The 17,177-nt window shown below is 38.3% G+C and overlaps 1 protein-coding gene across 1 annotated transcript in view; it reads left to right on the plus strand.

Annotated features, from left to right (window-relative positions):
- HCN1 (hyperpolarization activated cyclic nucleotide gated potassium channel 1) overlaps positions 1–17,177 on the plus strand; it is a 191,062-nt gene that overhangs the window by 45,478 nt on the left and 128,407 nt on the right. The gene's annotated exons all lie outside the window — the stretch shown is intronic.

Raw genomic sequence — 17,177 nt, forward strand, 5'->3', positions numbered from 1 at the left:
TTTAAAAATCTCTAATTTATAAAGACTTCCTACTGGGGATAATTAATTCTTGAACATTTCTTACTCTGTTGATAGAATATAATTATCTACATAAAATTCAAGCACTGTGAATCATTTGGTGTATTCATTTTTTTAGTGTGAGATGGTTACAATCTCAACTGAAAAATGCTGCCATTTTCCTCCTCACTTGAATGCCCTTGTTACATTTCTAACCTCAGTTTTAAATTTGTATTACTTTGGTGAAAGTCTGGTCCTACTGGAGCCAGTGGTTATCCTGCCATTGACTTTGATAAAGCCATGATTCAAACCTCTCTTCTCCTGGGACAGTATTGCCCCAGGATAGCCTCCAAAGCTATAGAATGACCTAGTGTTAATTTACTTTTTACATTTCTTTAAAAAATTTCAACATAAATCTAGTTGTTAGGCATGCATCTATATTGTATAAAGTTTTTTATTACTAAGCATTAACTGAAAACCATTTCTCAACTAATATACACATACTTACATTAAGCAATATTTATTGAAGCATCTTGAATTGTCTGTGTTTGGATAAAATGCTAGCTTGATGTCAAACGCTGTAGTCTAGCAATTCTGTTAATGATCTTTTCCAAAAATAAGATCACACTCCTCCTTCCCATTGCCAAGTATTTTATTTGGATTTATTTTGTGTTAGCTGTCACCAAAATTTGTTAATAAAACATTTATAAAAGCAGGGAAATTTTGGCAGGGAAAGATATGTTGCATAGTTGCGAATTGCAGATTTAAGGCCCTGATCCTGTCAGACTGACACATGTACAGTTTGAACATGCTTTTGGATTGTTTTCATCTTTTTATTTGTATAGTGTGAATAAGAGCAGCAGCTTAGTGCTGAAGATGTGATATTGTCCTAAACTCTTCTACAAATGAAACATATGTTTCCTAGTGGATTTAATGGAGCTTAATATGCCAGCAAACTTACTAGTGTAGCGCTAAGAAGCTACACACTAAAATCACAGCTCCACAGATGTTGGTAGTGACTTTGCTAATGATTTCTGTGAGGTCAGAATATAACCCAAGATTGAAAATTCAAGTGAAACAAGCACCATTTGACAACATAAATTTATAGATTGAAAAACTGTAAACTTCCTCAACCAAGATTAAGGTGAATTTAGAGCGTTACTTTCCTCAGAAGCTCAAAAATAACAAGACAAAAGATACTAAAATATTATTCAGCTCAGAAAGACACATATCCCTGTCTATCCATTTTATTCCTGCATGAATCATCTCTAGTCATTAGCTGTTCTTCTCTAAAATGTTGGAAAATGAAAGAGACAGCCTGCACTTCATTTTAGAAAAAAGGAAGTGGAAACAATAGTTTTCTCCCGCTTTGCACTGGAAGAGCGGTGGAGTGGTGTGGTGGAGTACCTGGTCATTTTCATTCTTTCATGGCTGGCTTATCCAAATACAAATTGTGCAAGAATTAGCAACTATGCRTGCCCTGAAGAAAGAAAACAGAATAATCCTTGTCAGTCATGTTTAAATCCTTATTTTAGACTGCCTAAAAATATGGAACAACTGGAGGTAGGAGAGTTTTTGACCCAGCTGTGCAATTTAAATCAAGTTTTAAGTTAGCATTCAAATCTCTCAAGCTTTACCATTGTCTTATCTAGAGTTTGTTTTGAGCACAGTAGATATTTGGTGATGGGATATTGGGCTGGTTATTTGCAGGAAGTTAATTGCCTGAGAATCATTTTCAGGAAAAGTTAATTGGTATGGGATTAATATCCTTTAAAGAGAATTTGTAGAAGTCAAGAATCACTAGGGTAACATTTTTTTACTTGAATAGTTTAGTAAGAATCGTATTACTCAATGATTTGATGATAAAAACTCTTCCACAAAACCATTTTATGTTATTTTAATTGTTGCTTGGTAAGCAATTCAATACAGATTTAAAATCTATTAGAAAATTCTGTGGCTGTAGTGACAAAAATGTAAGCCTTAGACCCATCCTAATGGAATATATTTTGACTAACCTTTGTTTTTTGAAAACTCTACATATTGTTTAATTTGTAGATCCCTGACTATTCAATTCTTATCTCTTGTATGCTCTCTTCACTCTGCCTCAGACAAACAAATTTATTAATGGACTAACTTGACTTTCAAATACAAATATTTCAAGACCTGAAATTTCATCAGCACTTTTTTCCTCCTCAGTGAACCACACTATTTTCACCTACAGAAACATAATAAAAGGACCTGTCATTGCAGGCACTTCTATAAAATACTTGAAATATGCACAGGCCTCTTAACCATTCGACAAGTTAATTTGGATAACCTTGAAAGACACCTAGTACTAGCACGAAATGGAGAAGTTAGCCATATGAGGCTGTCACTGATTGAAGTTGAAAAGTACGGGTGAAATAAATCTATGCCACGCTTGAAGGTATAAAATGTTTATTAAAAACAAGATGGGGCAGGTGAGGGTAACAGGAGATCATATTTCAGGGATCTGGGCTTTGTTAACAATTCAAGCTTCTGAGTAAATGAACTTGCATGTCAAAGACAACTTTTTCAGTAGTACTGTTACTATTGATGACTTATTGTCATGATAGTAGCAAATAGCCATTCCAGTCCAAGAAATATGCCACTGGTTGATAAATAATGAGGAAGACTGTCTATGATCCTCTGAGTTTGCAGTCTGCAAATTAAATACTAGAAACAGAAGATACAGGCTAACATAAATATTTCTATACACTGAGCAGCATCCTAAACATTGCTGAAAATGCTCCTCAAAAAACACAAATTCAGACAACTCAGTGAAAACTACATTTTCTGACCTAAAGCATATGTGGCCTGACCATGCTGCTCCCTGCTGATCTATGAGATGCTGTAGCCAACTTCTGTAGGAAAGGATCAAACACAGAAGAAAAGAAGATAAATCCTAAAAAGAAGACAAGATTATCATTTTAGCCCAGTGTCTGTGCAACAGTGAAGAGTAGAAGAAAGGTAGTTGTTAAGACTGAAAAAAGTCCTTTTTGCTGACACAGGAGCCAAAAGTGTGGTTTTATGTCTGGCTAACCTGTGTGTTCATCTATATATTATACTAAAGCTTTAATAGTCTTGGGATTCTAGGTCAGCCAAAGTCTCATGGAGAAAGTGAGCAACACAGAAAATAAAATCATGGAAGATTAAAGGAAGGCGAAAGTTTTAAACTTCAATTTCAGTCGAAAACATCTGTTCACTGCAAGAGAATCTGACTACTTAAGAAGTCTGAAGTTTCTTTTTTTATGCTGTTGAATAGGACAAACAGTTAATTCTGTCAGCGTAATGTTAGGACAGTTATGTAAACATCTTTTTTTCTCCACTTTGTTCACAGAAGGAAGGACAGTAATCAAGGTCAATTTAGAATGCAAGGTACTGTTCCTTTACTGTGGGGTTATGTATTTGAAACTTCTGTTTTTTCTGTACATACTGGTAGCTATTTGGCTAAGTAGATTCTTGAAATGTTTGCATTTGTCAGTGTACGGAAATACTGACAGAAAAGAAATTCCCCCTAAAATCAGTTAGGACTCTGAAATGGTAAGTTAAATGAACTACGCTTTAAATAGCTTGAGAATAAAGAGAAAGATTTTTGTTTGCAAGTATATGGGACCACCTCAGCTACTTTAATGACGATGCCAAGGAAGTAGATAGATTTCTGTATCTGTGCTTTGTTCTTTCTGCTGACAGTTGTAGACTGTTAAAATGCAAATCAATAAGAACAATGCTATGGAGAGCTGTTAGCATTAAATTCTGGTCTTGAAATGCAAAGATTGCACATCAGACTTATTAACAGAGGCAGGTGGCAAGATAGATGCTTTCTACTTCTGCTTATGGCTGGGTAGCATAATAGCAGTGAAAAAACATGAACCTATGAACAGATTTCCTGAATGATTATGGTGATTTGGGGTAGAGAGAGGGAATAAACTTGATGAGAATAAAAGTTTCCTCTCCTACCTCTAAATGTCTTCTGCCTTGAGGTTGGAGAAGGAAGATGCTGTGGGCAGCATACCTATTCATACATCTGTCATGAATCCAGATAATCCAGTGTGGATTGTGATTTGGAGACCCCTCATTATGATACTGTTTTGAGTGGTCTCTATGTGTATACTTGTGGTATGAAATGTAAGAACTTCTACATTACTCTTATTTCAGCTAGTAGATTTCCCCAAAGAGAGATGAATGAGCCTGAGGAGTGAGGGTGAAGATCAAGCAAAAAGAAAAGTTCTGTGAGCAATTTAAGAACAGATCGATAGAGGAATAGATAACTAGGTCATGACATAATGGACTTCTAGGGAAGGTGCTTGAGGTGATAGGCTGTCGTCTTGGTAAACTGCTGTAAGACCCAAAGCTTTAGAATCCATGGAAGATGAATACATTAAGAGAGCTGTGTAATTCTAACTGCAAGTATCTTGTGTACTTTGGAAAGAATGGAATAAGGCAGAGTAAGCTCAGTTTTTGCCAGCTTACAAAATTAACAAACTGCGTTCAGTGGAGTGTTTGGTACAAAATCCTTGGAAGCTTTCAGATGCTCAGGACATAGCCATATGGAGAAGTAAAGTGAAAAGATAATTTACTGATACAGACTCTTCCATTTCTGGATGTGTGTGAGATACTATGTTCTATTCTTTTTATATATGAAGTAGACAAACTGAGCATTTCTCTTTTGTTTAAGGTAGATATAAAAAGGAAAAAAAAGCAGGTTTCCATTTTAGAACGCCTTATTTGTTCTTTGTTGCTTCTGCTAAGCACTGTTATACATTCTTCATGGTGGGAAGTGAGAAATAAAGCAAGCAATACCGTATTTAAAAGTGTGTAGCAAAGAAGAATTTCAGGCAAAAATGTTCCGTAGCATAGCTACATTTACAAACTGATGAACAGAACTAAAAATGCATTGAAAACAATTGCAAGTCAGCAGGTCCTGAAGCAGACAGGACAGCTGGATATAGAAATGTGAGCAAAGCGGCATCCTGATTTTAGAAGCAGCAACAAAACTCTACAGCTGGTTACCTTGCCTAAAACTGAGAAGCTTCAAGGTGATAATAATTGATCTGGACTTCATTCTTTCTGTCTTTGATGTCAATCATCAGGGACTGGGTTTATAAATCCTTCTATACCCCATGGAGGTATCTCTTGGAAGCCAATAGGAGTGCGTGGCTGAACATACAGAATTATTGCCAAGAGTTCAAAATTCATGAGTTATACCCCCTCAAAGATCATGAAATTTCCCTTAAGAAAAAATGGTTGCCTTTGGATTTTGAGCCTCTGAGACTATTATTTTTCAAGGTTTGCGAAAACTTAATAGAAATGTATGTAAAAGAAGCATACTTCCAGAGCATGCCATTAGGATATGAGGCTTGAAGGAGTGATAACCATTAGGCTCATAATGACTGTGACTTCTGGGAATGCGGAAGCCAGTCAGGAGAATGTCTGCAGGATCAGGCCCCTAATCAGCTTGATAAACTTCACTTGTGTTTTCTTTTTTTGAAAAAGATCACTAACTACAGAAGAGCAGTAATCTGCTAAAGAAGCAAAATTTATGAATTAATGTTAGTATTATTAATCATATAATCAAATTTAAACATTAAAATAAAAATTTTTATCCTCTTGTTAAAACAAGGCCTATTGGGTACTTGAAAATCTAGAATTAGTAAAATCCAGGATGTGCTTGTACAATCCATTAGATTTATTAAATCTAAGTTTATAGTGTTCCTTTAAGTGTGTCATAGGAAACTCTGGCCAGCCACAGCTGCACTGCCTCTGTTGTCTGCAAGGTAAAGTAGCAGATCTCAGATATAAAAGAGGAATTGTGCCACAGCTGGATGTAATGGAGATGTCAGGTTTAATAATTTGACTTTGCAGACTGCAAATGTGATAGATTTCACTGAGGTTATTTATAGAATTCAGTCTCACTGACGCAGGGTTGGGAGAGTTTTGGACATATTTTCCTTGGCAAGCAAGTTTTCTTTTGCACAGAAAGACCGCTAAGACTGTGAGCCTCAGGAGAGACTAATTAAATTGAGGAAGAAATGTCAAAGGAAGGGGAATTAAACTCATAATGAATGTCTTCTTATTTGATTTGATAATATCTTTTTCTTCCTTCCCATCTCCCTTCCAGCAACGTCACCTGCTTTACAGTTTTATATGCCATCCATTGAAATGTGTCAATTTTGGGAAAAGGCAAGGGGAAAAGACACATTCAGCAAGTCTCCACGTTAAACATTGACCGCTCTATGGTTTGTTTTCCATTTGAAATCTAAAGATAAACAGCTGTTAGCAAGCTTTTCAGAGTAATCCTGAAGAGACTTTTGTTACAGTTTAAATCTATAGTGGCCAACTTTCCTAATCTTCTTTGAGTAACTGAATGGCACCAAAAGAAAATATAATTGTCAGTAATGTACATTATGGCAGAGAATTATGCCATCAGAGCAAAAGGAGTGTCCTGTAGCAATCTGACTTAATGATTCTTCATTACTGAGAGTACAAATAAATGTTAATATTCTTTCAATAAAGAAGAATTAGGAGGCCTATTTACACTTTCAAGTAAGGAGGTTTCAGATTGCTTGCTCTAATGGAAAATCAACAGTGAATTTTAGAAGCCATGTAGGAAAAAAAGTTTTTTTTCATTTTTATCTGCTGTGGATCGTTCTGGGTACAAAACATTAAGCTTGGGCACTCTGACTAGACAAGTTCAATAGTGAAGTCTTGTCTTAATTCTTCCTAAGTCAATTGCAGTTTCAGTTTTAGTACTGAAGATTATCACCTATTGAACTGAGTAGGTAGAATTGAGGTTTTTATCAAAACTGTAGTTGCAGTTTATAAACTCACAGGGCAGCAGACTGTCTTTTTGTCCTCAGATAAATTTTTACCTGGATTGATCCAGTCCACCTCGCATGAATTGATACTGGCTGGACTGAGATTCCATGATCTCTTAGGGTCCGAACTTCTAAAATACCAGAAATTATTCAGTTGGATTTCTGTTCCTGAAAAGCTGCTTTACAGTGTTCTCATCAAAATTGCCAAATAAAGCCTATCAGAAAATAATGTGACTTGTATCTCATTCTCAGCAATAAAAAAGGAAGGCTTCATACACAGGTGGGTGCTGCGGAGATTCTCAGTAATCTAATGATCCCTAGTTTAGTAGATTAATCATGAGTTAACAGAATATATTAATCTCAAATTAATCAATGATCTTAATCTATAATCAATAGATCAGGTTGCCCAGAGAGGTTGTGGAGTCTCCATTCTTGTAGATATTCAAAACCCAAAGGAACACAGTTCTGGGCAACCTGCTCTAGGTGACCCTGCTTGAGCACAGGTTTGGACTATGTGATCTCCAGAGCTGCCTTCCAGCCTCAGCCGTTCTGTGATTCTGTGATGCTATGAGTAATACGTAACCCAAGAAAACTTTCTCAGAGTTTCTCAGAAGGAGAGGTAAACTGTCTCAGAGCAGAAAATCTTGTACCAAAATAGAAGGGAGTAACTCAGTATTGGTCATCATTCTGAAGAGTTAATTATGGTATCTAAAAACTAGTCAGTGTGAAGATTCTAGTGATTGTCATTTAGCTATATTTTCCATGTGCAAACAAGATGATCAGAATTTAGGCCTCTATGAGGCTAGTCTTCTAAAACAAGTCTATCAATACACTGATCAGGAATATGCATTTAAGTTAGGATAAATCTTAACAAAAGCTAAAAACTGCTAAAGGACATCTTCCTGAATACTCCAAAAGCCATGGTTCTGCATTTATTCAGACCTAAACAGATCAGAAAACATCCAGGTCAAAAGGAGATATGAAATCAGTGATACATGTATTCTTCTAATAAATATGTAAGTGGAAGGAAAAAAAGGAAGGCATTGAATAAAAATCTCAAGTCAAATAGCTGGAAACTGATTTCTAAAGAAATCATGGCTAATAGGGCTAAAGGTAAGAAATATTCTTTGAAATTAAGAAAAAGAAAAGTAATATAACTCAGTAAATTAGTGTGTTAGAAGAATCTGTTCTTTGTTCAGTGCTACTTAATATATTTATCAACAACTTGGATGAAGATATTAAACTTTTGCTCATAAACTTGCTGATGAAACAAATGATCAGAATGCTATAAAATTCATTGTAATACAGCAATAGGGAATGTAATTGACCTGGAAACAGACAACACAGATTATATACCCCTACACAATGAAAGATTTCTTCTCAAAAGCCGTAATTGCAGGTATGGTTTTGAGAACATATCCTCCAATAGAAGAAGTGCTTTCAAGTGACTACCTTGACCTCTTTTACCTGACTTTACCCCTTCAGTTGTGCCAGTGTGGGTGTTTGTCAGGTCACTCTGTAAAGCAGATCGGTGAAAAGAACCAAGCTCAAAACCAAAATAGACTTTTTATCTTTTTTTTTAACCCCGATCATCTCCCTGATCCATTTTATGGCAATGCCTACCAGTTCTCATGAAAAAACAACAAGAAGAGAAAAAAAACCAAAAAACCCAAGCCCTCCACTTATTGTGTACACTCCAGAACAGGAAAGGACGGGAGGATTCCTTGAGTTATTTGGAAGTGTTTGGTTAATAGTATACCTTTGCAAATGTATATTCCTTTCCTCCAATTTTTTACTTAAATCAAAAACATTAAGTTCAGGGAAAAAAGTATCTGTCATGGCTCTTTCTGACATCTTTTTTTCTGACCTAATATAGGTTTCATGGTTGGATATGGTAAATGGGTATTTTCTGGACATTAGTCTCATTTGTCATCTATAGTTTTTGTCTTACTCCATTGTTTAAAAACCACGTTCTTTTCAGGGCTTCAGGATCAATCTCTCATTTAATTATTATCTTTTACATTCTATGACTTCAGAGCTTAGGATAAGGTGATCATGAGTTTCTTTATGCATATGTACAGTAACACAGAAATTATAGGACAATCACAAAGACAGCAATTTGTGCAAGTTGAAAGTGCAAGGGAGCCTCAGAATAGAAACATGATGCCACAGTCCTTTTCCAGAAGTATCAGAAAACGCTTTCAATTAGGTCTAACAAGGGAATGTTTGTAACTAACAGTAGGGGGAAAAGATGATCGGAATTTACATGAGCTGTAGATTTTGCACCAAAAGCAAAAAATAAAGTAGAAAACCCACCAGCAACTGTTAAACGGAATGGTTTCACTTTTGTCCTGAGCTACTGAGATGCACTTGTTTCTGGCACAATGCAAGGATATCTATGTTTTGTACTCTTCTGGAAAGACTTCTGTGGGTTCATTGGACCCTTAGTTCTGCTTCAGTGCAAGTCAGCAAGCTGTGTCAGCAGTTTGTATTTCAGTCTACTCTCAAAGTAGAACCAGGCTGCAGCTTCCTCAACACTCTTGCCATTTACATTTTTTACACATTAGCTTTTTGTGCTTATATACAGCATGTTCTGTGCCTCAGTGAAAAATCTTTACTTATAGCAGAGGGGAAGAATCTCTGGCACACTTAAATTTAAGACTCAGAATAGGGAGTTACAACGTTACAAGAAGTAGGGACTAAGGAAGCACAAGCTCCCTCAACCTTTTTGGAATTGCCTATTATGGCATAATTTCAGTGATACAGGAGCTTGAAGCAGATGTGCCATCACAGATGCCCAGTTTTCTCCTCCATTCCCAATGCAATTGCATCTAGCTTTTAACCACTCCTTTAATTTGTCTTTGAGGTACTGTTCTTTTTTGGGTTCTTAATGTAAACCTCCAAATCAGAGTTACAGGGTCACAGGATAACACCTTATTCTACTGCTGCCTCTCTGTCACTATCACCTAAGTGACATTCATCCAAAAACACCTCAAGAAAACGGCAGCAGTGTCCATGCTAGTTGCCAACTTGAAACTAAACTGCCTCACTGCTAAACCCTCTCCTTTTTCTCAGTTTACAAAGTTTGTTTGTAGTCCATTGCAAAGGCTTTAAGCTTCAGAGAGCATGTGATTGAAACAAAATTATAAGAAACAGCCTCTACATATATAACTGTGAAAAAGAGAAGGCATCATAATATTCATGTCTGATGGTCAGAGAGAAAGAGTTTTGTTACAAGCATCTCCTTGAAGTGAGGAGGAGAGAGGAGTGACAAAGAAAACTCATCACAGTCTCTGAAAAGCAAAAATATATCTAGAGTGTTATGGTGCCCCTGCTGTGCTTCCCAGTTTCAGTGTCCTTTAGGAGCTGAATGGAGTGGTTGGTAATTTCAGTACTGAGCACATTTGTGTTTACAAGCTTATGTATGTACGTCCTTGCTGTTACCTTATGACTAGCAATTATTTTCATACCTATCTAACCTATCCTGGTTGCAAGGCTATCAAATTGCACAGTTATGTTGGAATTAGATATGCCGAGGACAGTGATACAGAGGTATCAGAGCTGGCTTTCTGTGAATAAGTTCAGGTCTGGAAGCAGAATAACCCCATTTGTGTGGGGCTGAGCTTATAAGCCTTAATAAGCCTTGTATGTATGTATTACATCTGTTACAGCATCACACAAACCTATGTTGCTTCCAGATGTAAGCTTATATGTTTGCATAACACAGCTCAGCATTGTATGAATTTACTAGCTTGAGTACATCATGCTTTGGAGTTGATCTGCACCCTGTACATATACTGAGGTGCATAAAGACTACCTTTAAAGAAACAAACTTTAAGGTGAGCATTTTGTATAACAATATTTAATTTATAGTATTTAAAGAAAATCTTACATTTTCTGTGAAATGATAAGGTTGCTCTGTTCTTATTCATTCTTTGTCTTTGAAATAGCACATAGCATTTATTTGCATGTGCTCTGCAATTCCCCACAATTATGATGTTTAAAAATGAGTTTCATGACTCTTGTTTGTGCAATGTATACCATTTTTTTTAACTTGGACCTCTCTAGTTCCRTTGAATAAAGGAGCGAATTTCTTCTAGCTCAGCAAAGTGTACGTTTGCAACATGCTCTCATTAAACTGATAAAGCTGAATCATGGGAACTTCAGTGTCCCAGTCCCTGTCACTATTCTGTTATTCTTCCGCTACAAAGAACGTTGTTATATAACTAACATAATTTTTAGTGTCACAGCAGGCAGCTAGCAAAGTGGAAACTGAGAACTGGGTTATTTTAGTTAGGAAGGAAAATGAATATATGAGATTATTCAGATCTACTCTATTTACAAATATAAAAGTTTCATATTTTGAAGAGCTTTGAAGAGAAGTTGTGTTCAGAAGCAAAATTCTCACCCACTCATTTAGGGCAATAGGAAGTGTCACAACGCAGCTATCTCTAATTCTACTCTTCTGTTTTTGTGACTTTATTAACAGTTTACAATCTTTATCTAATAACCCCATGGTAGAACTTTTGGCGATAGTTTTTAAACGCAGATGCTTAAAGTGGTGATGCTATATTCACATAGAGGCACCTGAATAGAAATGTCCTGATTTGCAGAGGTGTGATCAATTCTAGGTCCTATTGAAATCAATGGGAACTGATGAGTACTCAGTTCTTTTGAAAACCAGGCCATTTATATATAGGTGCCTAAATATGGCACTTACCGTCTTTCTCCTTTTGGTATCTGGGTCCCTGCTGCAAGCAAGGGTAAGAAGGGTAATGAAGAAACAATTGTAATGAAAACTTATCAGAGCACCTAGGAATATTTTTGTTTAGTTAGTACCCTGTAATTATAAAAATAATCTTGTAAAATCACTAAGAATTAGTTTCCACTGGTGTAAAATTTCCTCTCCTGCATCTTGAGAAGACAAAGCAAAGTGAATAGCTTCTCATCACTATCTGGTAATTATAGTCATAACAAAGTAAAATTTAGATGGAAGATATAAACACAAAGAACAACTAATGCCAGAAGAATCCTTCTTTACAGATTTCGTTTTTGCTTCTGATTTCCAACAGAAAAATAGATGATGGAGATGCATTTGTGTATAAATGCTCACTCACTGACTCTTACTTTCAACAGTATCATGAAAGCAACTTTCCTTAAAAAATAGTTCCATTTTCCACCAATTTTTACTAGTGTTTTTAAATTTTTCACTCAATATCCTGCAAAACCAGAGAAGAATTATGAACTGTTATCACAATAAAGGCTTTGCCAGATAATACGGTTACAGATTTCTGTAAAGCTGACAACATACTGAGGAACTCATTTCAGTAGTTTCATTAGCATCCTCTGGAGGAAAGTATTCATAGCCTGTAGGCCAGATTTTACTCTCAGTTACACAACTGTAGGAAACAGCATTCAAGAAACTGAACACAAGCTGAAGCATTAAAAACAATCATTTGTCATGTTGGGATTGTAAGATTCCAAAAAGAAATCGTTTGGGGTCTATGTCAGGTTTTATGAGCCTCCAGGGTTTGTATTTCTCTGTGCTGTTTAGTGCAATCAGGAGAATGAGTTACTTGCCTTTTTCAGGCCATCGTTTGGGATGCAGTGAAATTTATGAAACCTGTTTTCCTGTGGCTTTGTTTCATATATGTGGCTTCTCCTACGTTTAATAAGGTGTGATCTCTGAAATTTTGGGGGGGTGAAGACTTCTCTTCTGGGATTTGCTAGTATCTAATAATGTTTGCAGTCTTATAGCCTTCCTCTTGGATGAGGAGGAGAGATGGGAAAGAAAAGGTTAACTCTCTTATTTTTCCAGCTAGCTATTTTCCTGAAAGTTGTAGGAAAGTGATATACTAAGATGTGTCCTTTTGTTTCTTTTCATTGGATTTTGGTTAAAAATAGGTGACGGGGGGAACAAAAAGATATGCCCCCTAAAAATGCTACTTTTTTTTTCTTCAGGAAACTAAGCTAAAGTGGAATTTGATTATCATATTATCTCATGATTCTAGGAGGTGGCGTTCTGGGAAGGAATGTTGCATTGGATATGTTTTTTGTTGGTTTTTTTTCGATCAAATGGCAAGGATTGAGAACATTTTAATGACATTCCTAAGAATGTTTCTCTCTTCTAACACCAACTGTCTCTTCTGTTTTCTTTCAAATCACTCTTTGGACAGGGATGGAAAATGTTCCTCCAAGGCAGAAGTACATTTTTCCCTTATGGCAGGAGGCAAATTTTGAGACTAAATCACAATTCTTTCCCAGGCAGAATGTTTAATCAGTATTGTCTATTTAAAGCTGAGCCTACCTATAGATTAGGTTAGCATGCGCTTACGTAAAGCTTATAGCAGTGATGTAAGGTTCATTTAATTAATGTCTGTGAAGTGCAGTCAGATTTAAAACAAAACCTTTTTTTCAGTGTAAATACCACCCTTGAAGTAGGGTCTAGAAGATGGAAGTGAGGTCCATCTTATTTTAAGAGCTGGTGCCGAGTGCTTTACTCTTGTCAGCAGCTGTGCCATGTTTAATACTGTAATGTATTTTAACCATTACATCCCTTTCTCAGCTAGTATAAATTGATGAACTTCAGTGAAGTCAATGTAAATTCATTAATTTAGAACAGGAAGAAAGAGGCTTCTTCCCCTTCTGATATACTTTGGAGCCCTGGTATATCCAGACACTATTTTAGGTATTTTTAATGGGTTACACGTTTTAATGGGTAAAATACAGAATACTTTCTGGAGAAAGTAAAGCCAAGAGGGATAATGAAACAATTGGGTAACAAATTTCACATTATCTGCTTGGACTATATTTATTCAAAGACCTCAACAGCTCTGAGGAATCTGGAATTCTTTTGCTGTATGAGGGTTGTTTGTGGAAGATGGGTTGTTATCTTATAAACTAAGTAGATATGTAAACTTTGCTGTTTCAAGACACATTTTCCCCCTTGCCAAATCTTCTTGTTCAGAACAAATGGTGCATGGCTTTTCCAGAACAGGCTGGTCAGTAATTGACCCTGTTATTTCTGTTAAGAGAAGGGCTGATCTCTGTTCAGACCTGCTAAGGAGATCACAACGAACTGCAGGAGGCCGCAGTTTAAAACCTCAGCCTGGAGGGAGCAGCTGGTAGGATTCTGCCCTGAGAAAGGTGACAGCTCGCAGCCTGAGAAATTAAGTGAATGCCCTTGAGGAGGCCAGGTGGAGCTGAGAAATGAATTGATTCAAGAACTGTCAGGCTCACCACTTCCATAAGAAGATCCTTTAGTTGGCTATTTTACTTCTCTGTATAGAATTATCTTTTTATTCACTACGGTCAAGCAAGAGATTCTATGGCATAACATTAAATGGAATATAGATAGAGCTACAGGCGCTTTTCCAGTTTTAACATAGTCTCACTTATCTGCTGTGATATGCTTTGGAATGCTAGTCATATAAAAGCAAAGTGAAGATATTGGAATCCCAGATTCTTTTTTATGGGGCTAACAGAGAGAAAAGGAAGTATATTCACATTGGAGAGACCTTGGCAGTGTAGATTAAGATTAGGATATGTAACCATTTTTAGATTTAGAGAATTGTTAATGGGGATATATTGTCATTCTATAACATCCCTCCAGACCACACAGATAGATACTTAGTTCCTTTTGGCTTTCTCACAGAAAATCTATTCTCTGTGCTTTGCCTCTCTAAGCCTCTCTGTTATTGTCATTGTCTTCAGCTATAACACTGCCCTTGGAACTTGATTAGTTTTAGTGTCACATTAAAAGTTTAAACATGTTTATGATATGTATTACTTGGAGAAACAGGTTCTTTATGCAGATAATGTTGTTGTTTTAAGACTTACAGAAATATATAATGACAGAACTGCATGTCCAAAAGCTTGTCCACTTTTTCAACTCTATCAGCTAGTCTGCAATCCTTGCATTTCTTGTATCATTATATATTGCATCACAGCTACAGCAAAATATGTGTTAAACTATTTTAATCCAGTTAGAGTGGTGCATAATAATACTTTGAGAATACATATTTGTGTCTATAATGTTTGTTAGAAGTTGCCAGATCTGGTAGCCCAGAAGAGGCAAGACTGCTGCAGCTCTGTGTCCCCAGGTCCAGTCTGTAGCAAGGCTGAGCATGTATTCCCAATAGATACACATGCACACATGCACACAATACTTACATACCTATACACATGACCAGCTGCACAGATCAACACAGAGAGAAAACACAGCACTCACACAAACACCAACAGCACCAGCAGCCTTATCCTGTTACCCTCGCTGGCTGATCAGGATGTAAGCCTATTAGTGGAAAATATATGCATATATATACACATATACAATATGGATCCCTCCAGTAGATGGTCTTAGACACTTGATCTATCCAATAACTGGCCCCTGCATCCCCAGGTCTCCCCAGTTGCAGGCATCTGGGCACATAATCACAGAATCACAGAACGGTTGAGGTTGGAAGGGACCTCTGGAGATCATCTAGTCCAACCCCCCTGCTCAAGCAGGGTCACCTAGAGCATGTTGCMYAGGAYYSYRTCCAGRCRSSTTTTGAWTATCTCCARRGAWGGAGACTYCACAACCTCTCTGGGCAACCTGTTCCAGTGCTCTGTCACCCTCACAGTGAAAAAGTTTTTCCTCATGTTCAGATGGAACTGCCTGTGTTTCAGTTTGTGCCCATTTCCTCGCGTCCTGTCGCTCGGCACCACTGAAAAGAGTCTGGTCCCATCCTCTTGACACCCTCCCTTCAGATACTTGTACACATTGATAAGATCTCCTCTCAGCCTTCTCTTCTCCAGGCTAAACAGGCCCAGCTCTCTCAGCCTTTCCTCATAAGAGAGATGCTCCAGTCCCCTAATCATCTTTGTGGCCCTTCACTGGACTTGCTCCAGTAGTGCCACATCCCTCTTGTACTGGGGAGCCCAGAACTGGACACAGTACTCCAGAGGTGGCCTCACCAGGGCTGAGTAGAGGGGGAGGATCACCTCCCTCGACCTGCTGGCAACACTCTTCCTGATGCAGCCCAGGATACCATTGGCCTTCTTGGCCACCAGGGCACATTGATGCCTCATGCTTAACTTGTTGTCCACCAGCACTCCCAGGTCTTTCTCTGCCAAGCTGCTCTCCTCCCCAGGTGCAGGACCCTGCACTTGCCTTTGTTGAACTTCATGAGGTTCCTCTCTGCCCACCTCTCCAGCCTGTCCAGGTCTCTCTGAATGGCAGCACAGCCCTCTGGTGTATCCGCCACTCCTCCCAGTTTTGTATCGTCAGCAAACTTGCTGAGGGTGCACTCTGTCCCTTCATCCAGGTCATTGATGAACAAGCTGAACAAGACTGGACCCAGTACTGACCCCTGGGGGACACCGCTGGCTACAGGCCTCCAACTAGACTGCGCCGCTGATCACAACCCTCTGAGCTCTGCCATTCAGCCAGTTCTCAATCCACCTCACTGTCCACTCATCCAGCCCACACTTCCTGAGCTTGTCTATGAGGATGTTATGGGAGACAGTGTCAAAAGCCTTGCTGAAGTCAAGGGAGACAACATCCACTGCTCTCCCGTCATCTACCCAGGCAGTCATTCCATCACAGAAGGCTATCAGATTGGTTAAGCATGATTTCCCCTTGGTGAAGCCATGCTGACTACTCCTGATCACCTTCTTGTCCTCCACATGCTTGGAGATGGCCTCCAGGATGAGCTGCTCCATCACCTTTCCAGGGATGGAGGCGAGGCTGACTGGCCTGTATTTTCCTGGGTCCTCCTTCTTGCCCTTTTTGAAGACTGGGGTGACATTGGCTTTCTTGCAGTCTTCAGGCACCTCTCCTGTTCTCCATGACCTTTCAAAGATGATGGAGATCTCAGCAGCAGCAGCTTCCTCAGCACCAGTGGGTCAGGGAGCTGGCGGACGTCTCTGCCAGGCCACTCTCAATCATGATGTCCCCGCTGAGGCCTGCAATCCCAGTCCCGCTGCTGGTACATACCCCTTCACTCACATGCGTGCAGACACACACTCTGTGGATCCTGCAGTAACTGCTCTTAGACTGCTCCTGTGGGACAGCCCTGGCAGGGGCCAGGGCTCGTGCCTCTGATGGGGTTGTTGGGGTTCCCATGCCTGCCCTTGTGCCACTGCGTTCCTTCCTTTCATCACATCACCTAACATTGTTACTTAAAAAATCTCAGTTTAACATCCTCATGTTCCTCATATCCACAGCACATTCAGCGAGGAGCGCTGTTACCATTAGACCCTGCGTCCGTCTTTCCTTTATTGATGCTTCATGAAACAGAGCGAGGAGGCTCTGTAAATATTCCTTTTTCTTTGTATGTGAGCCCTGAAGCTTACAACATA

This window comes from Apteryx rowi, unplaced genomic scaffold (assembly GCF_003343035.1).
Source record: "Apteryx rowi isolate R43461 unplaced genomic scaffold, aptRow1 scaffold_197, whole genome shotgun sequence".
Lineage (NCBI taxonomy): Eukaryota > Metazoa > Chordata > Aves > Apterygiformes > Apterygidae > Apteryx > Apteryx rowi.